The sequence below is a fragment of the Hipposideros armiger genome, unplaced genomic scaffold, assembly GCF_001890085.2.
Source record: "Hipposideros armiger isolate ML-2016 unplaced genomic scaffold, ASM189008v1 scaffold_6, whole genome shotgun sequence".
NCBI lineage: Eukaryota > Metazoa > Chordata > Mammalia > Chiroptera > Hipposideridae > Hipposideros > Hipposideros armiger.
In genome coordinates, this window is record NW_017731356.1 from 6288607 (window position 1) to 6311360 (window position 22754).

The window sequence follows — 22754 nt, forward strand, 5'->3', positions numbered from 1 at the left end:
TATGAAGACTTTAGTGCAGACGAGGCTGTAGCCCAAAGCATATTAAGGAGAAAGTTACCGGAGAGCAACAAGCCTTTCTTCCCAGTAGAGCCCAAAGCTTGATGAAGCCTTCATGCATTAATTATGCTAACTAATTAAAAGATTATCTGTGGAGCAGTTGGCCTAAGTATGCATGGCTGGTACAGTGAAACTGAATCAGCTCATTAGATCAGTTATGGTTCCTTTGGTCATTCACTCCTCTCCTAGAATAACTGGTAATTCTAAAGGTCATACATGCCAACCAGTGGGCACTAACCCACCTCCAGCAGGAGATGAGTGCATTTATCAGATCAAAACCAGCCCCTCTGTGATTAAGCCCTTCCCCAATCAGCTATATCTAAGAAGGCTAGCAGTAACAGCATTTGCCCCTAGGTGAAAGAGCTCTCTAAGGAAAGTAAACCATTTAGATAAGTAAGACTCTAATATGGTTAGAAGATGTGGAGAGAGAAGAGGCCAAATAAACTCTGAAATAGCAATGAACTCATGTAATGGACATTGGAGTAGTGGAGAGAGGGAGGGAAGATAGAAATTCAACTTTCACCCAGCACTGAACTACTCTAAAGAATATTATTACTTGAATGAAACCCTCCTTGTCTTGGCTTGCCTTATCGGATGCCCAGATTGTACGCTTGCTTCCACATCCATGCACCCTGAAGCAATAGCATATTGCTAAGTGAAAGAAGCCAGTCTGAAAAGGCTACAAACTGTGTAATTCTAACTATGTGACATTTCGGAAAAGACAAAATATGGAGACAGTAAACATATCAGTGATTGCCAGGGACTTAGGGAAGAGGGACAGAGGGATAAATTGGTGGAGTACAGGTGAGTTTTAGGGCAATGAAACTATAATACATGATATTGTAATGGTAGAAAAATGACTTTATACCTATATCAAAACCATAAAGCTGTTAACACTAAGATTGAGCCCTAGTGTAAACTATAGGCTTTAGTGAGTAATAATTTAGTGAGTAAAAATCAATATTTCATACATTAATTATAACTAGTGTACAAAACTAATGCAGTATGTTAATAACATGGGAAAGCGTTGGTCGGGAGGGGTATAAGGAAGTCCTATGTACTTTGCTCAATATTTCTGTAAACCTAAAACTGTTATAAATAATATGGTCTATTAATTTAAAAAAAACATGGAAATGAAAAACACGGAATATGTTTTCAGAGGTTTGAGGAATAGGTTCAGCATAATTGAACGAAAAAAATATAGACAAAGAAATGTTAGAAAAAAACCTCCCAGAACAGAGTAAAAACTTGACAGTAAAATCAGATTACCCAACAAGTGCCAAACAAGAACATGAAAAAAATATTTGGCCAGTGAAATTTCAGATCAGCAGGGATAAAAAGAAAACACTAAATTTTTCCCAACATAGAGGAATATAACTATTACTTAAAAATACTAATAAGATTGACATTGCATGCTGTTATGGACTAACTGCTTATATCTCTCACAAATTCATATGTTGAAATCCTAGTCCCCAATGTGATGGTACTATGAGGTGGGCCTTTGGGAGGTGATTAGGTTGTGAGGGTGGAGCCCCCCTAAACGGGATTAGTGCCCTTATAAGCAGAGATATGACAGCTTGTTGCCTGCCCCCCCACTACTTTGTGCCATGTGAGGGTACAAGGAGAAGACAGCATCTGCAAATCAGGAGGTAGGTTCCCATCAGACGCCAAATCTGCCAGCACCTTGATCTTGGACTTCGAGCCTCTAGAGCTGGATAAATAAATGTTTGCTATTTACACCACCCAGTCTATGGAAATCTGTTATGGCAGCCTGAGTTGACTAAAACAAATGTATTATAAGCAACTAAATGCTAATAGAAAATAACGCCTTCAACTTTCTGAGGGAAAACTATTTTGAGCCTAAAATTTTAAAGCCAGTCAGATGTGAGGGCAAAATAAAGACATTTATACATAAAAGTATTTGAAATGTTTACAGCCTGCAGTAGATTCTGCTGGTGCCCAACCCAGATTCGTTTTTCCTGGCCAGGGCACCCCAGCTTCTGAGTGTTGGTTGCTAATGACTCACAGCTACCTTCTCTGGAGGATTGCTGCTGTGTGCACTGGAGCTGGGAGCCACCTTCCTAACCTGCTCCTGTCCTCCCATCCCCACCCCGTGGGTGGCCCTCACCCAGCCAGCCAACCGCCAATGACTGACACAAGGGCAAATAAAAATCCAGCCTCCTGGGGGCCAACTTTGCAGTGTAGTTGGTGCTTGTGGGCTCCCTGCAGTGCTAGCTTGAAATTAGTCTCCAGCTGAGACCTTATCCTTGCCTAGTTTTCTTCCCCAGTCTGATCCTGCTTTCTTCACTCCTCTTCTGAGAGCAAACCCTCAGTAAATCACTTTCATTAGAATTCCCATCTCAGGCTCTGCTTCTAGGGAACACAATCTAATACGCTACAAATTCTGAAGAAAACAAAAAAGATTGCTTAAGAGTGCACTCCAACTTACAAAATAAAAAGGAACCCAAGGGACTTCGACTTCTGACCCATGTGGAATAGCACAGACCTAATTTACCTCCAGCATGAAACAACTAAGAAAACAGATGCACCATATAAAACAGTGCTTTTAGATATTGGATATCAGGTATCCAGAACAGTGATCTCCGAGAAAGGGGAAAGAAGTGAGGTGAGCCCTACCATTGCCTGAAGAAAGCCTCCAGGCCCACACCACAGGAAGGGGGCACCGAGGCAGTGCCAGATGGTCTCTCTCAGTTGAGGAACAGGAAATGCAAGTCTAAGAAGGGACTGGGAATCCAGTGGCCAGAGTTTTCAGGGCAGAATTGCAGAGAAGAAACAGCTCTACAAAGACAGAGCGAGCTCCGGGGATCTGAAGAGCATCTTCCTTGAATCTTCAATGGATTCCTGGTTAGTGCGTGCGTGGGAAGAAACTGCCTGAGCTTGAGGGGGGGGAAAAAAAAAAAACCACCTAAAGGAGCAAGAGAATCAGTCCTAAAGCTCAGACAGAGCTGGGAAGAGCCACTGACATGTGAGGGTTGGTTTGTTGCACCAACTAGTGCGAATTACTTTAGTTAATTCACAGGAACTTCTATGTGCTCTTCAAATCCATAGCAAGCACTGCAAAAATAAAAATAGGACGTATAAATATTGGAGACAGTACTATTATTATTCAATAAATGGTGCCAGTAAAAGCGTACATTTAGGAAGATTATATATTAAATCACTATTTTGCACCATGCAAAAAAATATATTCCGGATAAATTATAGTTCTAAATATAAAATAATAATTATCAAATAATAGCTAATGGTTTTGAGCTTTCAGGTTGATCCTAATATAATCTTTTTTGTTATCTTTGTAAAATAAGGATACTGTGACATTTATGTCATAGCGGATAAGGTTGCAGGTTTTGGAGTAAGTCTGCGTGTATTTGTGTCATTCCCCACCTCCATCCCTCACCCTTTGAGTATTTAATCCTGAGATCACGTCCTTTTATCCTTACATCTTTTGTTTGCCACTCTATGGGCCTTTTCATTCTGAGTTATTTTATCTTTCTTTAATTCTGGGAAATTAATCATCACATATTTCATCATATGTTTTCTCCTTTTCCTTTCCTCTGAGATTTTAGTTAGTTGCAATTGGCACTTTTGTTCATATTCATTCTACCTCTTAGCTTTTCTACTTTATCTATATCTATATCTGTATATAATTTTTATATTTATATTATCTTTCATGGTTTACTTTCTAGTAGTATTCCTCTATCTTATCTCACTAATTTGTTTTATGGCTCCATCCATCTGCTATTATCCTATCAATTATTATACTTTTTCTATCAAATATTTCCACTTGGTTCCTTTTTTTATAACTCTTGGTTTCTGATACAGATATGATGTATAGATAATATCCAATCATAATTACTCATTTATAGAAGGTTCAGTGCGTCAGTCTCTCTCTGCTCTTTAGGAATAACATTCATTCAACAACCATTTATTGGACACTTGCCATGTATCAACCACTGTATGAAGCTCTGGAGTTACAGTAGTTACACAAGCTTCCCTTCTCCTGGGCTTTATGTGCTAATCAATAAATTAACATTTAAGTCAGTAGCTAAGTTCTATGAAACAAACTTGAAAGATGGAAATGCTACTGGGGTTGAGTTGGTCAAAGCCATCTCTGAAACTAGTGTTTCAGCAAAGACCTGACTAAAGTGTGCCAAGGGCACAGCAAGTGAGGACCGTTTTAGGCAGAGATGATCACAGCATGTGCAAAGGCCCTGAGCAGGAGACATGCTTAGTATTTGAAGCTCAAAGTCAGTGTATGGAGCAGGATGACAGAGAGAAGAGAAAGAGAGGGGAAATGAGGTTAGAAAGGTAGTCATATAGGCTCAATTGTACCCCACCCCAAATTCATATGTCAAAGCCCTAACCCCTCGTCCCTCAGAATGTGAGTGACTACATTTGGAGATAGGGTCTTTAAAGAGGTGATTAAGTTTAAATGAGGTGTTTTGGGTAGGTCCTAATCCAATGTGACTGGAATCCTTTATAGGAAGAAGAAATTTACACACAGAGTCACCAGGGGCATGTACAGAGTAAAGATCATGTACAAGCCAAGGATAGAGGCCTCAGGAGAAACCAACCTTGTTGGCACCTGGACCACAGACTTCTAGACTCCAGAACAGTGAGGAAATACACTTGTGTTGTTTAAGCCACCAAGTCTGTGGTATTTCATCACAGCAGCCCCAGTAAACTCATACAGGTGACCAGGAGCCTTGAACAGTAAACTGTTATAATTGGAACACAGATTTTATTCATAGAAACTACAAAATTACACGTTCCATTTGTTTTAATGGTATATTTGGTGGGACTTCCTTGAGAATAATATTAATTATTTAAATAATATTAATTATTTCCATTTTTTTTCCAATGGTGTGGTGAGAATTATGGAGAATTTTGCTAAATTTCCTGAAAAAATCACTGAGAAAAAGATGGACATGTTTACAACAAGAACAATAAGAATTTAACTCCCACATGTCAAAAGACAAAGGCCATCATCGAAAGGCAAACCATAAATTATGAGCAAATTTTTGCAGTAAGTAAGAATGACAAATTCTGGATCCTCTATAATCCATAGTGATTATGTTTTGAATACTACCATCCATTTTCTCTGCTTCTGGTGACATGTGAGGATCTGTGCCTTCCTCATTTTCAGTCCATGTGATTCTAGAGAGAAGCCTAAACCCCAGAACTCTAGCAAGTTTAACATAGACTCCAGACTTAACCAATCAGTGAGTCACATTCTTAGTGCCTCCCCAACCCCTCCACCCAGATTGATTGATTCATAAATGGACAAATTACTCAAGAAAAGGTGGTTTTGCTGGGACATCTAGGAAGGAAAGCTTGTTTTTTGTTTTGTTTGTTTGTTTGTTTGTTTGTTTGTTTTTCTCATTGGATCTGAAGCCAAAAAGGTCATAGGGACTGGAAACTATTGCCACCATGTTGGTACCAGCTTGTTACCATGTGGAACCCCAAAATGAGACCAACATAGAGGAAAGAAGAGTTAATAAATCAAGAGAAACGAAATTGTGACCACATCATTTTAGCCCTGAATCCAGCCATACCTGATATTAGCACTAACCCCGAATATTTAAACAGGCAATTAAATTCCTTACTGCTGTCATTGCAGCTAGCATTCTAATTGCTAGCTCTTTCAACTAGGCTGTCAGATTCTTGATGGCAATGGCTATTTCTTTTCTGGTCTATTCTCAGTATTTGGCAAATAGTATATAGAGGTATATAGAGGGCAAGGGTCATATATTTTTACTAAGTGAATGCTTAATTAAGATGCTCTCGTGTTTTAAAGACGCCCTTCAGGACTAATCCAACTTCCTATGTGATTTGGACTTTCACAGCATCATAAAGATATTCTCTGGTCTAGGGTAAATGCATGACTCACAGAGAACTCACTAATACCCTTTTAGTATCACGACTCCATATTTTTGGTGGGTGATGCATTTGATATACTTCCAAACACCCCCATAGCAACTGAAGTTTCAAAAATATACTCAAAAGTCGTATTTTCATCCTTGTCAGCTCATATACTACATATCGTCTCAGATCAGCAGGCCCAACAGCAATCTGCTTTGGAAGTCCTTGTTTGCCTTCTTCCTACTTAGGAAGGAACCCAATCTCCAGACTGACGTTATTCATTTGTTCATTTGTTTGTTCATTCTCCCCTTCGTGTGTTCAGCCAATGTGTTATTAATCTATTTGCTACATAACAAATACCCATAAACTTAAGAGGCTTAAAACAACATCACTTACTGAGTTCATGATGACAGGCTGGCAGTGTTTATTGAGTTCCACTGGGAAGCTCTTCAGGTCTTACTTGGACTCTCTTTGGGAACTGCTGGATTGGCTGGAGGCTAGCTGGTCTATGATGACCTCACCTGAGACAGCACCAGTCTGCTCCATGTGTCATGTCATTATTTTATCCCGAGCATTAAGTCAAGGTTAACCATAACACATAAAACCTTTCCGTTCGGGATGTCACAGGGGAGACAATCCCAAGAAAAAGTACTGATGAAGCTGGAGTAAAAGCCAAATCTGGATTTAGTGAAGGAGAGACTGCATTCAAAAGTATTACTGCAAGAGGGAAAGGGACTATGGCAAATGGGGAAATAGGGGAGCGAGATTATTGCAATAAGGAGAATGCTTTGACCACAAGGTCTGCCAGTGACTCATGAGTTAGGCCAAAAGCTAAGAGTAAACAAAGCTAGAAAGAACGAGGTGTGGAGAAGCCGGGTGAATGGGTGGCATTTTCAGATAGTAAATTAGAGAATATTTTATTTTACTCTGATATCAGTTTATTCTCAGGAAGTGATGTATACTGGCTCAGGCTGAGGGTAGACCAAGGTTTAGAGGCCTAGAGTAAAGACACAGATTAGCAGGAGAACAAACAAACAAACAAAAAACCAACCTATTTTAGTTATGTACTGTTAAAACGAAAAAAACAGTCCCAAAATGGAGTCACTTGTGCTAAGCCTCACCAAGACTTAATATCTAATTTAACTGCAGTTTCAGCCTCTCTAGGAGTAAATTTTAAACCAATCAGCCTGGAACTGCGTGACCAACACTAGTGAGGTCCTACTGAGAAGATCCCTGCCACCCTTGTTCTGCTCAGTTTCTGCCTATGAAAACCTTCCATTTTGTACACTTCTCAGAGCACCTCTCCATTTACGAGCTGAGATGCTGCCTGATTCGTGAATCATCAATAAAGTCAATTACTAGATCCTTAAATTTACTTAGTTGAATGTTTGTTCTTTAAGGATACATACTTACAGGAACTCCTCCAAGATATGAGACTCAAAAGGCAGCCTGAGGACTGAGGCTTATATACCATAGCGTGAGCTAGGGAAAGGTTTAGGGGTCAGGGGCTTCAAAGAAGAGACAGCTGAAATTCAGGGGAAGTTGAGGAGAGGAAATGTTTGGTAAACAAATTTGTCCAGCTATGCAGATAATTCCCTCTGGTGAAAAAGTTATCTCTAGTAATAGCTCTCTTCATGGGTAAGGGCCCTTTTCTAATGTAAATTTTCTTTACAAATAGAGACTTCTCTTTCAAAAGAGTAATTTCTGCTGTTTTCAGAGCTTCTCTGTGTGTACAGTTTCTTAAAAGTAATTAATTCAAAATAACCCTACTCCAAAGAGGCATATTTTGGGGTGGCATATTCTGCTATCCTTCAAAATGTTAAATTGCTTTTATGGTAATAAGTCTCAGTTCTGTCTTTTAGGAAGGAACTAGTGTCATAAAAGCTGGGAGGAAGGTGAACACTCACTGTGGTAAGAAAAAGCCTTGTGTGACGGTGAAGATAAGATTATTTCATACTTTCCGAAGGAAAGAGGCAGGAAGGCCAACTTCCTCCAACTTACAGTACATTGATTGAATAATTTTTGGTTGTTAGGAGAGAATAACTTATAAATGTGTACATCCTGATGGCAGTAGGCAGAAAGAGAATAAACTGAGATGTTCTATTAATATCAAAGGAACATGTGTGGGTGTCTATGGTGCTGCCGTGCCAATGACGTGTTAATGACTTAAATGACTGCCAACTTGGGAACTGGGGCCTACTGTGTGAGTTAGGGACAGTCCAGGCCCTTGGTCACAGCATGCTGAGAAGTCTGGGGCCCACAGTCCTTGGTACAGCTTGGGAGTAATGGTTCCACATCAGGAGGGTCAAGTTGAGTAGATTTCAGGCTGCTTGCCTCCCCTCACTTCACTGAGCACTCAGCTCTGATAGTAGGGGTGTCACTCGGAGAGGGTTGTCATTGTTCGCAACCCTGCCTCCAGAGCCCTGGCTCAGAAATTTTGCCTAGGGAGAGAAGCAGGCGATGAAGCAGATAGATCCTAATCTCTTCCCCAAGGAACTGACAGGCCCTTGTAATAGAGCCTGGAAAAGTTCTCGCCTAAGGGCCTGAATAGTGGAAGTTGTGGTGAAAAGTAACTGGAAAGAGATTCGTGGATTTGATGAAGATACGGACTAGACTGAAGCCTGGCTAGTGGTCAGAGAGGACGAAGGAATAGGACACCTAGGAGGAGTCCTATTGGAGTCAGAAAAATATACCTATTTTCAGAAATGATTCCTTTAAAGGAGCCACAACTGGATTGGATTCGTTTGTAGAGCAATTTTTGCCCCAGGACATTGATGAAAAAAAAAATAGAGCAATCAGCCAGCAATTAGCGGAGTTTAACAGCTGGATGTGGTCAGGGAAAGAGGCAGAGACCAAGGCCATCCCAGGGTGGCTGTGAGCCCACCCAAAGCTGCACTCCTTAAGGAGCAATAGGAGAGCTTTAACACTGCATGTGCAGGGGTGAGGGGAGACTAGACTTCATTCAAGTCATGCAGTCAATCACTAGACAAATCGAGAAAGAGGCACTTGCTGCTAGCATTCTGGACCAGCAGAGTGGTCGAACTTGATGTGAAAAGTTTGGATGAAAATAAATGACAAACGGAAAGGAGAAATAATAGCTGTATGTAAAGGGATGTGTAAGTGGGCTATGCTATGAGAAAAATCCAACATTATATTAATACCTCAAGAGAGGCTCAAAGCAAGAGTAAAGTTATCTCTTAGCTATGGTTACGGAGACCAGCCCTGCTTCTGGAGACTGACAAGGCTGGATGACAGTCTGCAAACCCGAGTCGGGGAGACATCCTAGTCATATGAGACGTCGATGAACTGGATGAACGGTTAATGGCTAAATTGAACTCTAGTGATGTGCCAGTATCTTTGGCTACTCTTTTCAAGTGACATCTACTAGAAAGGCTATCGTTTTGGAAGGAATTTCCAAGAATTGCTTCCTACTGGGACTTTGTGTGTGACTCCTAGCACACCGATTGCTGCGTCACCATAAACGCTGATGATTAGCTGCTTAGAAGGTCCCTGGTTATAATGGACACAATATCATGGCAGCAGGCCCAACGTGCCCCAGTGTGTTATGCACACGCGCAGTCACCCTTGTTTTTGTAAGTGGAAAGCTGTTAAGCAGAATAGGGGGACATGATAGGTTCCTGATGAGATTGAAGCAATGACCATTATGGGATGGACCAGAGATCTTCTGGGGAACAGCCCCACCCTGAGATGAGGAAGGCTGTGGGACTAAATTCCATCTGGCTTTGACTACTCATTTAATCCTAGTTGGGGTGCCCAACATTTTGGGGTACAAAATATGTATCCTAACAGCACCCAGACCATTAGTACAGAATGGCTACAACATGCCTGGTGGACTAAACAATGACCACAAGCCAGAAAAGGACTGTAGGGGAGATAGATGCCAGGGTAGGTATCCTGGGTCAAGTGGAGTTTGCTTTTAATGAGAAGCAGCATTCAGAGGAAAAAGATTTGTTAATTAGAGTAGGCAGATGAGAGGGAGGTCTGTCCCAGGAGGAAGGCAAGGATGGGAGTCGGCCTGGAGGGACAGTGAAACATGCGAAGTGGGTCAGGTACACGCAACAAAAAATGCTGGATAGCGTCACAACCCAGCTGTGGGGAGTGCCCTGCACCCTGACCCCAAAGGTCCCCTTAACTATTGTAATAGATACAGATTGAGGCCAAAGTGATCCTGGAGCAATGGCCCTCTGTCCTAGTCCCTGAGGTCAAGGGGCATCAACCTTACGGCCTTCAGGCTTGTGGAAGTTCTTTGGGGCTCTTGTAATTTACATCAATGTACCATGACTGCTCTTGTCTCCTGCAGAATAGGTTGAAAAAACATCCTGCACTATAGTTAGTAGGAATAGGAGCTATTCTAAGTACCACTCATGTCTTCCCCATTGGGGTGAGGATATAGATTGATAAACTTCCTTAAGTACTCTTTAGCTCCATCCAAACCATTTTGATGTATTTTTATTATTATTTAGTTTCAAATATTTATTAACTTTTTAATGATTTCTTCATATTGGTTATTTAGAAGTTTGTTTCACTTCCAAATACTTGAGGCTTTTCTTCATATCTCATTGTTATTGATTTCTGATTTAATTTTGTTGTGTTTAGAGAAAGCATTCTGTAAAATTTCAAACTTATAACATATTGAGACTTGTGTTATGTCCCAGAATAAGGTCTATCATGGTTAATGCTCTAAGTACACGTGGAAAAAAATGTGAATTCCCTAGTTATTACAATAGATAAATTGTTCTATGAAGGTCAGTTAGGTTAGAGTGGTTAATAATAATTTTTAGAGCTTCCACATCCTTCTAGATTTTTATCTAGTTATTAAAGAGGAAATTGATATTTCTAATTCTGATTGTAGATTTGTCTATTTGTCTCTTCAGTTCAGTCAGCTTTTACTTCATCTATTTTTAAGCTCAGATATTAGCCACCTACATTTTAGATTTGTTATGTCTTCTTCATGGATTGGCCCATTTATCATCCTAAACGTCTCTCTGTCTCTAATCATTCTTCTTGTCTTGAGGTCCATTAAATCTAATATTAATAAAACTCTTTCAACTTTCTTTTGCATATTATTTACACGGCATATCTTTTTTTTTTTTTTAATTGGGGAATTGGGGGATGGGGAACAGACAAGTTGCTGTCCTTTTGTTCTTCAGTCTAGTTGTGGAGGAAGTTGCTTCACTGGCCCAAGTTGGCACGATCATTGTGCTCTTCCTGGGCGAGGCAGATCAGTCATTGGCTTCTGGACAGCCACTCACGGCTGCTGCTGGCCGCTCACGCTGGCTGCTGGCTACACACGGTAGCCCATGGCAACCCACTGCCACAGGGCCTGCAGCCTATGCTGTCCTCGGCGACTCACGGCAGCCCAGTTCCAGGTTGAGCTGTTGTTCAGCATCTTAGCTGTAGAGGGCAGTGTCACTGGCCCTCATATGTGGGATCCGAACCGGGGCCCTCTGGTGTCCCAAGCCAGCTCTTAACCAACGCGCCACTCAGCCAGCTCTGGCATATCTTTTTTATCCTTTGTTTTAAAGCTATCTTTTTTTAACATTTAATGAAATTATTGATATAGCTGGATTTAGGTCTGTCTTTTTTGTTACTTGCTTTTGATTTGCTAAATCTATTATTGTTTTTTCTCTTTCTGCTTTCCTGACTTCTTTTGGCTTAATATTGTAGAATATTATTTTGGTATTTGAGGGTAAGTACTCTGTTGACTTTTCAGCTACACTTCTTCATATTGTATTTTGCGATATGTATTTCAGTATTACGATATGCATACTAATCACAGCCTACTTAGAGTTAATATTGTGTAATATTTTATATAAAATGCATGACCCGAGGGAACGGCATGGTTCCATTCACCACTCCTGTTCTTTGTGCTGTCTTTATAAACGTACATATGTCTATTATAATATATGGATTGTGGATGATAGGTTGTTGAGAGCCTGGACTGTGACTTTTTCCTCTACAAAGAATATTGAATTTTGTGGAACTACTGGTAGATCCTTTCAGACTTCAATTCTGAGTCTAGTCCTAGGATGTGTCCTTTCCTCTGGAGCATGATTCTTTCTTAAGATGTGAACTTTCTAGAAGTTCCAAGGATGTTTCTGAGATGGTCGGTGAGACCTCTCAGCCCTGGCTCGGCGGGGACTTCAATGTATGACCATAATTTAGCTTTCATCTCTGTGGCAGGCCATTCATTCCTGCTAGGTCTTGAGCAATCTTGTCCTGTGCTTGTATAGCCCAGCCCATGACCCTGACCCCATGGTGAGCCTCACACAGACATCGGAGCTTCTGATGATGTGTAGCTCCCTCTTATCCGGTACCGTGCTCCCCCAATTATAGCTGCTTCAGAAGTCTCTACTTTTTGTTTCTGCCTCCTCATCTCAACCAGAGCCTGCCCTACCAGGCCACCACTTCCTGCTTGTACTGTGCAGCAGTCTGTCCTGACAAACATCTGCAGTCACTGAGGGGCTCACTTTGAGCGTGTCTATTTTTTTCAGTGCTCATTCACGTAATGACTGTTTTCTGAACACATAGTTTTGTCCGTAGTTGTGTTTGATAGTCTAGTACTGATTCCTCTGCCGTGGCTAGAAGCAGGAGCTTCTGGGTGATTTTCTAAAAATGTGATGGAATGCAATGTGCTATCCTGGACTGGATCCTGGAACAGAAAATGGGCATTAATTAAGAAACTGGCAACATTCAAATAAAGTTTGTAGTTAACTTATTAATAACGTATCAATGTTAATCTTTTAGTTTTGGTAAATGTATCATGGTTATGTCCGTTATTAACTAGGGGGAAACTGGGTGCAGGTAAAGGGTACATGGGGACTCTACTATTTTTGCATATCTAAAATTGTTTAAAAACAAATTGTTCATGACACATGTCAAGTTGGATGCTATGGCCATTAATTACTAGGAGCTAACATTTACATAGCCCTTACTATATGCCAGCTAATGTTGTAGGTTCTTCGCATATATTAACTCACTTCTTCCTCACCAGAAAAACAACCTTGTATAGTAGGTGCTATTAACATCTACATGTTGCAAAAGAGGAAACTTCAGCACAGAGAGATGAAATGAGTAAACTGCAGAGCTGGAGTTCTAGGAAACCTGGCTCCAACATTCAGGTTTTTAAGCACCATGCAATACTTCCTCTGCTAGCCTCTAATCCCTAAGCCCAGACCAGAACAATTATGCTTCAGTAGGGCCAGGATGTGGTGTGACAGGAGAATTACGCAGAAACAAGAGGCCCAAGTACCAAGGAAGGTACCTGGACCCTACGTTTCTGTATAATGAACAGACACCCAGAAATTTCATTCTCTGTTATCAAGGGATAAGGGCTGAAAAGGAAGAGGGGAAAGAAACACTAAATATTTACTCTCAAAGAAACTGAGTCCACTGAGAAGTAATTACATTTGTTTTCCAGTGTGATTGCTACTCTTGAAAATACGCCTTTATTTTTGCTACTAAGAGGAAGTGAGGACTTTTAAGCTCGTGGTGTTGTAGAAAATAATGTTCTTCCACTGGAATTTGTCTGATGTTTTTCTCATGATTAGACTGAGCTGATGGGTTTGGGGGAGCAAGACCACAGAAGTAAATGACCATTTTCATTATGTTATGTCAAAAACACTTTCTAGCAGCATGACTTGTCCCTGATCACCACATGATCACCTAGTGTGTGTCAGGTCTCTCTGCTGCAGCATATCTTTCCCGCGTCACCCCTCTTTCCCTACTGTGATCTCTGCAAAGAAGTTGCTGGGCACAATTCATACGCACAGGAGTTATGTTCTACCTCCCCGAGGACAAAGTACCTCCATAAATTATTTGTAATTCTTTCATGCGGGAGATTTGTCTCCTCACCATTTACTTATTTGTTCAATCAATCATTTTTTACACCGGTATAGACCCATGAATATAATAAAGTAGAAGAAACAAAGAACATGGGCTTCTGGCTTGGGTTGATGGAGTTGAGGAACAGTCATTTGTTTTGCTGGTAATTATATTCCCACCATTTCACAGCTGGAGACACCTAGCAAGGGAGAGGCAAAGCCTTTGCTTCCCTTTTTCAGTGTTTTCTGTGATACTGTATTTAGGTTGTGGGAAATAGAGTGATTTATAGTCCAAGAATGTTTCTTAATCCATTTTGATCGACAGCGCAGCTAGCGGAAGTTCCACTCAGACATGTCATATAGTTTTCTCATTTCCAGCTTACTATGTTGTAGCTGGTTTTTGTCATTGTGTGTATTGTCCTGGTTTTTTTTTTTTTAAAGATTTTATTGGGGAATTGGGGGAGGGAAAACAGCGTTGGGGAATTAGGGAAGGGGAACAGACAAGTTGCTGTCCTTTTTGTTCTTCAGTCTAGTTGTGGAGGACTTCGCTTCACTGGCCCATGCTGATATTGTGATCATTGCGCTCTTCCTGGCTGAGGCAGATTGGTTGCCGCTCATTAGACAGCCACTCACAGAGGCTCACGGGCAGCTGCTGGCAGCTCACGGTAGCTTAGAGCAGCCCACTGCAGCCCCACTGCAGCCTATGCCATCGCCGGCGACACACGGCAGCCCAGCTCCAGGTCGAGCTGTTGTTCACCATCTTAGCTGTAGTGGGCACAGCATCACTGGCCCATGTGGGATCTGAACTGGGGCCCTGCTGCTCAGAGCTGGTGCTCCCAAGCCAACTCTTAACCAACGAGCCACTTGGCCGGCCCCTGTCATGGGTTTTTAATGGTGAGTTGAGTCGTATCAGGTGATGGTGGCCTGTTGCTGTACCAAGAAATAGCCTGAGGTTTGTGGAGTAACTTGGATTATCAAGTCTTAAGGCCTGTAAATGTGAAAGTGTGTATTGAAATTTGTATTTAGTTTTGTTTACTCTACTGTCCAAGGTTCAGGGATCTCGATGAAGTTTAAGAATGAGTTTAATGCAAGTGAGGGAATGAAAGTCTTGTCTAGGGGAAACCCAGACTTTAAGAATTTGGAGCTGAAGCAATTTTATAAATATAATAAATCCAAAGTGTGTCTGTGCCATCTTGTAACTGAAACAAGGTAACTGTACTGACATCTACTGTCAGTAGATGTCATTAGAACTGAGGAATTTTGTAGCCAGGGTGCTAGGTGTTAAGTCAGTAAGAATGGGACTGGGATTGGGTAGGGGATCAGATGAGTAGAAGGACTAGGTCATTGATTCAAGTTGTCAGGAGTGGTGGCGTGACCTGTAAGCATCGGTCATAAGAGTGGCCAAAAGCTGTTACGAGTTGCTGATGGAACAGTTTAGAGCAAGGACCACTCAGAGCTGTACCTCCCCTTGCCTGGTGAATGAGGGACTGGGGGAAAGAAAGGCTCCCATTGGTGAGAAAGACTCGTGAGGCATTATCACAGCAATGCCGTGTTTCAGTCAAGGGGACCTTTGTGGAAAATCCTGTGACTTTACAGAATAGTACCTCACAATTTCAGTAATTCCCTCAAGGCCTCTGTGGGAGCACTCTTTTTTAGCTTCGGGTCAAAGCTGTCTCAAAGTCAGTGGAATACTATACCCAATTCCTGTCCTCCTGTGATTCTGTCCACACGGATCAAATTTCTTTGCATTCCTCAGTATGAAAAAAACTTGCTCAGCTCCCACGAAGTCCTCTAGTTTTATTCTTCCTGCCCTGCTTTCCGCAAGCGAGCTTACTTTTTTTCTGAAACCCTTGAAATCTCATTTTTTTTTCTTGGGAGCAACATCCCCTTGCATTTGATTTTTTTTGGATTAACGTAGCATAAAATACATCCATCTGCCAAGCCATTTACAAACGGATATTGCAGAAAATGCATTTTCTCTAATTACAGAATGAATGATACCATCCCAATTTACAAAAATGGGGTGGAGGTCCCCCACTCCTGCCCCATATATTTAATTAAAGTTTAACCATCCTTCTTGTTGTTCTCTCTCCAGGAAGGAAAAGGGGAGAAGAAAACTCCATCTGTTTTGCCTTCTAATAAGTTGAGAATTCATACAGTGATGCACTTTGAAAACATTTTCCCAGCTTTATTTATGAGCGTGTCCTTTAAGACTGGGATTAAAGTCTTTTTTCTTCCCTTTCCATTGATGCCTGGCAGCCTGTCATGGGATGATATCACATAGGCCTGACTGATTTATCCCTTCCTGAAGTCTCGCTTACTCTTCACTGGCACCCTGTGATCCCTTAGTATTTTCTAAGTGAAATAATTGATGAGTTTGGTCTTTTCAGGTATTAAAGTTAAGGTGACCAGGCTATAATTTTTAGGGTTCTTACTTTATTTTCTCCTTTAAAGGTAGGCCCTACCTGGGTCCCTTCTCCGGCGTTAGGCTTCATAGCTCTCCACCGTGTGTTCAAAAAGATTGTTTCGATGATAAGTTTAGGACATGTCTTAAATATTCCTGGATCTATGATACCAGGGCATGCTGATGTAAAAACGCCCACTATATTTCATCTCTGACTCATTTTATCTCCTATTCTGGTTGGACTTGGTAGCTTACTGCAAAGGTGGTAGAAACTTTGTTTATTTGACCACAGTTGAACCTTTTTACAGGTTTCCTCCTCAAATTCAGCTTCAGAAAAAAAGAAAAACAAGTAGTCACCTGGGAAGCTCTGCAGTTCATAGGTCACAGTCTCCCTATCCTGAGATTAGATGATAAAAATTATTAGAGGTAATTTGGAAAAATTTGATAAAGATGCCCAATAGTGGAATATATGTTATTATTTGTCTATGAATCTCTAATCTTCTGTTGACATAGGGTATTCAGAAATTGATGAAGGAGGCTTTGTTTACCTTTACTTTTCATATTAAAAGAGCCTACAGTTATGTCACCCTGTTTTCCCAACATGCCTAACTCAGAAATTTTCCTTACTGTGGGTTTCTTCCTACTCATGGCGACTAAACTTATTTAATTGGCTTTTGAATGAGCTGCGCTCAGTAGAGTGAAGCAGAAAGCGCCTTTATTCTTCACTTGTTCTTTGGATTAGTTATCTCCAGTCTCTGGGACAGACTCTCAGGTCCCAAGGGTTTTCTGTCTCACTAAATAATGAAAAGTACAGTGCAGATGAACATCAAAAGTCCAAAGCTCTATCCAGTTTAAAACCTCTTATTCCCCAGCTTAGGTCTGCCCCAGGCTTAGAGGACTGAAAGGATGGTTAAGGAGGGGTTTTGATCTGACTTTTTCCTTTTCTTGTTTCACTGCCTTCTCCACTTAATAGTTGCGATGTCGGCGCCCTTTAATATTAGAATAGAGGAGGAAGAGGTAAGGGACAGAAAAAGTCCTTCTGGACTGGTAAAGTTACAATGTGGTGATCGTACCAACTGAACATGATGGAACGCAAGGCTTACCTTTTCCCCTGGGGTGCTTCTGCCCCTGGAGATCTTTGCCTGCAGTTCCTGGCATGAGCGATGCTGCTTCCATGGGGCCGGTTTCATCACCTGCATCCACAGGATGCCTCAATCCTCTTGTCATTGAAGCTGCTCACTCTTGTCAGGAGACGTTGGTGGAACTCGTGGCCAGCTGATAGGTATATCAGTCAGCTCCGTGCCATTAGATAGGATCTGTATCTAATCCATGGGAGACAGGCCACTCTGCACAGCTGTCAATGCACATGTAGTTTACTCTTGATACAAACTTTCTCTTCTATATGCAGCTCTGGCTACACTTACCTTTGCTTATTTGTTCATGGATCAGGTAACTTGTCTCTATGTCCCTCAAATTCCAGAGAATGTATACTAGCTTTTCAAATGGTTCATTTGAACCTTCAATTGGCTTAAGGTGAGGAGGAAGCTTCCTTTCCCTTCCATGAGGAGGGAGAAAACTTGCAGCATTTTCACTGGGTAGTATCCAATTAAACTTACCTTATTTTAAAATTATCTTTACATAGAGAATACATGCAGAGTTTTTGGATTGTCATTCAGCGGTGATGTCCAAAATTACATGTGTTTTTCAGAGAGCATAAGCTATAAATCCAAAGCTAGAAGTTTAACTAATCTTAAGCAGTCCAGAATAAATAGGAAATTTGGTTTATTTCAGTAATTCGTTCCATCCATTTGCAGATTGTAAATTCTAGTGAAAACCTTGAGAGTCTGTGAAGAGTGGTGAAAGTGGAACTTACTAGACTCTGGCTCACAGACAAAGAGACACTTTAGGGTTAGCCTCTGGTAATGCTCCTCTCAAATTTCTCTAAGAACACATCTGTGCCTTTAAGTCAGAAGTTTTAAAAACTTGCTCTGACTGTAGACCATGCTGGAAGTCAAGACTATGAATCAAGTTGGAATTCTGGGAGTCCAAACATCAGTAAAGATAATCCGCCAGTGATGTCATTGGAAAATCTCCCTAAGATAAACTGGACAAATGGCACCGTTTGAAGTTGCGAAGGAAGAATTTCACAAGTCAATGATTTATTCATGCAAGAATCACTAATGTAGACACAGAATAAAAAATGATTTTCTTGTCATGCGCCCACTTTCATCCATCCATCAGATACCTGGAAAGCTGGGCTGAGAAGGGTTATGAGAGTAAATCAGTCCCAGTGCTGTGTGGCCAGAGGCACCATGTGGCACCTACGCCAGGGAGGTGGGGATGTGGAGAAACGGCACACTCCCATTCCCATTGTGCTCAGTCAACTGTGATTAGAACGTTTGTAGTGTCAATGAGAGTTCAGATTGCTAATTTGAAGGAATTGTGGTTAAAAGGTGATAGAGGAAAGGAAGTTGTACCCCATTCCCATCTTTGAAAGAATTCATAGCAGCACAAAGGTTAAAAATAAAGAGTAGAAAACACCTGTAGTGGAAATAGGAACCACTCCCAATCCTAATGCTAAAGGATAACTGACAAATTTAGTAACATCAGACGAGGGAAAAATGTGACAAGGATATATATATATATATATATATATATATATATATATCCCTCTATTTTTGAGCAGTGTTCAGGGTTCCCCAAAATAGATGGCTCAGACTTGAAGAGTGCAAAGAACAATCTTTTCAGTGGAATGCAAAGTCGTGGATGTAGACAGGCTTAAGAAGAAACCCTGAACTTCGTTCTCCTCTCCTAGAGGGGCCGGGGAGGCAGAGTGAAGGAGCTGGAAAGCAAAGCCATCATTTCATGGAGAAGAGGGTTGCTGTGACATGGTGAAGCAGTGAGAGTAAGTGACAGTCAACTCTGTGCCTGATCACTGAGCTGAATTAGTAAATGAGGTTATCATATAAAAGTCATTTACGTGGAACGAAGAATGCTGAGAGTGTGGAGATGTACTGGAGAGTACCCAGCATGCTGGAACAACATCTGAGAAAAACATGTAGCTCTTGAATTTGCCTGTTGTACCAGCTCACTCCCATGTTTTTTTCTTCAGTCAATAATAAGCCCAGGAGGAACGGCTTAGAAATGAATGAGCATGGGGCTTCCGCTGAAGTACAATAAGAATAAAGGAGGGCAGGAACCACATGAGCGAAAGATGATGCCTATACAGCTGAAGAAGACTTGGTAAGCAGCTGTTGAATATTTCAAATAAACACTTGTCAGCGATATCAAACAATATTTGTAATGGTGTTTTGAAACAAATTACACCGATGCAGTAAAGTCAGTCTATTGTTGGAGGCAATATTTTTCTTACTCCTCCTGCTGCACAAACATACAGGAACATAAGTGCTTTCAAAATAATCCCATACCAAATATATGGTGATGGAAGGAGAACTGACTGGGTGGTGAACACACAACGTGATATATAGATGATGTCTTACAGAATTGTACACCTAAAACCTATGTAACTTAACTAACCATTGTCAGTCACCCCAATAAACTTTAATTAAAAAAAAATAACTATCTGATCTCATTGAAAATTGTTTTAGTGGTGCAGTGTCCTTAATCCATAATTTTGTGGATCAGATGGGTGAGCTGACAGATGCAAGACTGTATAGCCTCAAAATAACAGCGCAAATAGTACATCAATGCAAAAGTTACAACTCCTTTTAAAAAATGTAGTGACATTTGATTGCCCTGTCTAGAATGCCAATACAATGTTGAATAACAGTGGTAAGAGCAGATAGCGTTGTATTATTCCTAATCTTATGAGGAAAGCATTTAATACATCCCTATTGTATTTTAGCCATTGTCCTAAATGATTGAGACAATTCTTTTTTATTTCTAGTTTCTGCGATTTTTAGCAGGAATGAGGATTGAATTTTGTCAAATGCTTTTCTGCATTCTATTGAGATGATTGTGTTTTCTTCCTCTCTCATTCAGTGTGAATTTGCCTTGATTGGTTTTCTCATGTCGACCCAACTTTGTGTTCCTAAGACAAACTCTACTTGGTCATAAACTGTTGTCCTTACTCTGTGTTGTTCAAGTCCATTGGCTAGTACTTTGTGAAGAGTTTTGAATCCGTGTTCATGAAAAACATTGGTCTGTAATTTTCTTTTCTTTTCAAAAAGGGGCTTTCAGGTTTTGGTATCCGAGTTTTGCTGTCCTCATAAAACAAGCTGGTAAGTTTTCCTTCCTCTTTATTTTGTGAAAGGGTTTATGTGAATCTGCTTTGGGGCTCTGGTGTTTGAAATCACAGAACAAAATTCATGTGCAATAGACATTAAGATGCCCCCATAACATGGATCCTGAAACAAATTATAACATCACTCATCCTTATACATCAATAAAGATTCTATTTCCAGACATAATGACACCCACTGGTTTTAAAACTATTTTTATCTTAATATTAAAGAGTATTATTTTTGTTAAAAATCTGTGGAGGTCTGATTGATTTGAAAGTCAAGTAGAACGAGATTTTCCCTCTCAGGCACTATAAATGTGGCTTTTAGTTAGACAAACCTGGCTTCAAATCCAGGTCTGCAACTAACTAGTTGTGTGAGTTTGGGAATGTTACTCAGCTACGTTACCTTGGGTCTTGCATCCTAACCTCAGAGGATAATGAGAGCAACAGCAGTAATGTATACTAAGCATTTATCACGGTGTTTGACACATAGCATTTCCTGAATAAAAGATAAACTACCAAATAGGATGGTGGAAACCATCAGGCCCACATCAAGATCTGAAACAGAGCAGTTTCTGACCTTGCTACCTGTGTAACTGGTAATAGCCCACAACCCCATCATATCTTGCTTTTTCTGTAGGGTTAGAACTATTTTCACATGGCTGAAATATCAGAATGTACCTCTGAGCAAACCACCAGGGGGGCAGGTGCAGAGAGCAGCCCTAAGAGAGACTGAAGCTGACTCTCTGGAGAGAAAAACAAAAGGGATTTCTGTATGTCTGTGTGTTGAGTTGGGGAGAAATTGAAGGGTGTGACGCAAGTGGATTATGGAAAGAGAAATCAATTGTCTCCCCTCCTTATAAAATCAGAGAACATTTTGCGTGTGGCCAGGATATTTTTTGTTTTGTTTTTTCTTTAGTCAGCATACACTCAAACTGTCTGGTTAGGAAATGAAGCGTCCAGAAGGTGGCCTCGGTGGCAAGAAAGCCATCCCAGTGGCCAAGAAAGGGATGAGTCAAAATGAAAGGAGGGGTGATTCGCTTACATCATGTTCCAACCAGGGCATTAATGTAAATGTTGTGTTTCTTAAAAATTAAGATTGTTGGGCTGGCCGAGTGGCGCGATGGTTGACAGCTGGCTTGGGACGCCAGAGGGCACCGGTTCGGATCCCACATATGAGGGCCAGTGACACTGCCCTCTACAGCTAACATGCTGAACAACAGCTCAACCTGGAGCTGGGCTGCCGTGGGCTGCCGTAAGTCGCCGGCGACGGCGTAGGCTGCAGTGAAGCTGCAGTGGGTTGCCATGGGCTACCGTGTGTAGCCAGCAGACAGCGTGAGCTGCCAGCAGCCTCAGTGAGCGGCTGTCCAGAAGCTGGTGACTGATCTGCCTCGCCCGGAAAGAGCGCAATGATGGTGCCAGCTTGGGCCAGTGAAGCAATGTCCTCCACAACTAGACTGAAGAACAAAACAACAGCAACTTGTCTGTTCCCCTTTCCTCAATTCCCCTGTGCTGTTCCCATCCCCAATTCCCAATAAAAATCTTAAAAAAAAATAAAAATTAAGATTGTTAACACAATTCTGTGTTAAAAGGGTTTTCAAGGTATGTGCATGGAAAGAGATGCTGGGCAGATGCTATTTCTCCACCCAACATCTCTGCCCTCCTTCTCCATTGCCTACACAACTCTTACTTTGTTTGGGGAATGACATGTGACAATTACTGACTTTTTAAGCCTCCCATACAACAGGCGGTCACGTGACATCCTTCCGACCAATGAGATGTAAGTGGGAGTCATCTGGGTGTGTCTTCGAAAGCTTTGCTTCCTTGGTAACGGCACAGGAGTGACTGGTATTGTTCTTCTCCTGTTGTTCCAGCTTTGATCGTGATGTTTGGAGCTGCAGTGCCCATCTGGCAATCACCAGGTGTCAAACCTGAAGATCCACAGATCCAGAAGCCTGGATCCTTGAAGGTGTGGAGCAGCAGAGCGAAGAGTAATCACCTACCTCTGGGCTTCTTGTTTTGGGAGAAAAGTAAACTCCTTTGGCTTAAGTTGCTATCAGTTGAGTTTTGACACTTGCAGTCAAATGCGTTTCTAGCCAACACTATTAACAAACAGGTTTGTATAGTGACTATTTCTTTTTGTTTGTTTGCTGAAAGAAATTTGAGATTTATTGAGATACAATTAACATACCATACAATTCATCCATTCAAAGTGTACAATTCAATGTGTTTTGAAATATATTTACAGAGTTGTGCAATCATTGTCACAATCTAATTTTAATTTTTTTTTTTTTGCCTAGCAAGAGTATGGCAACTACACCGCAGT

At 41.1% G+C, this 22754-nt stretch overlaps 1 long non-coding RNA gene across 1 annotated transcript; it reads left to right on the forward strand.

The window, feature by feature from the left end:
* Window positions 1-2832: 2832 nt before the first annotated feature.
* LOC109385179 (uncharacterized) lies at window positions 2833-22536 on the forward strand. Its single transcript, XR_002124568.1, has 4 exons — window positions 2833-2922; window positions 19298-19428; window positions 20376-20426; window positions 22303-22536. It is a non-coding gene; the product is annotated as an uncharacterized LOC109385179 (long non-coding RNA).
* Window positions 22537-22754: the final 218 nt, after the last annotated feature.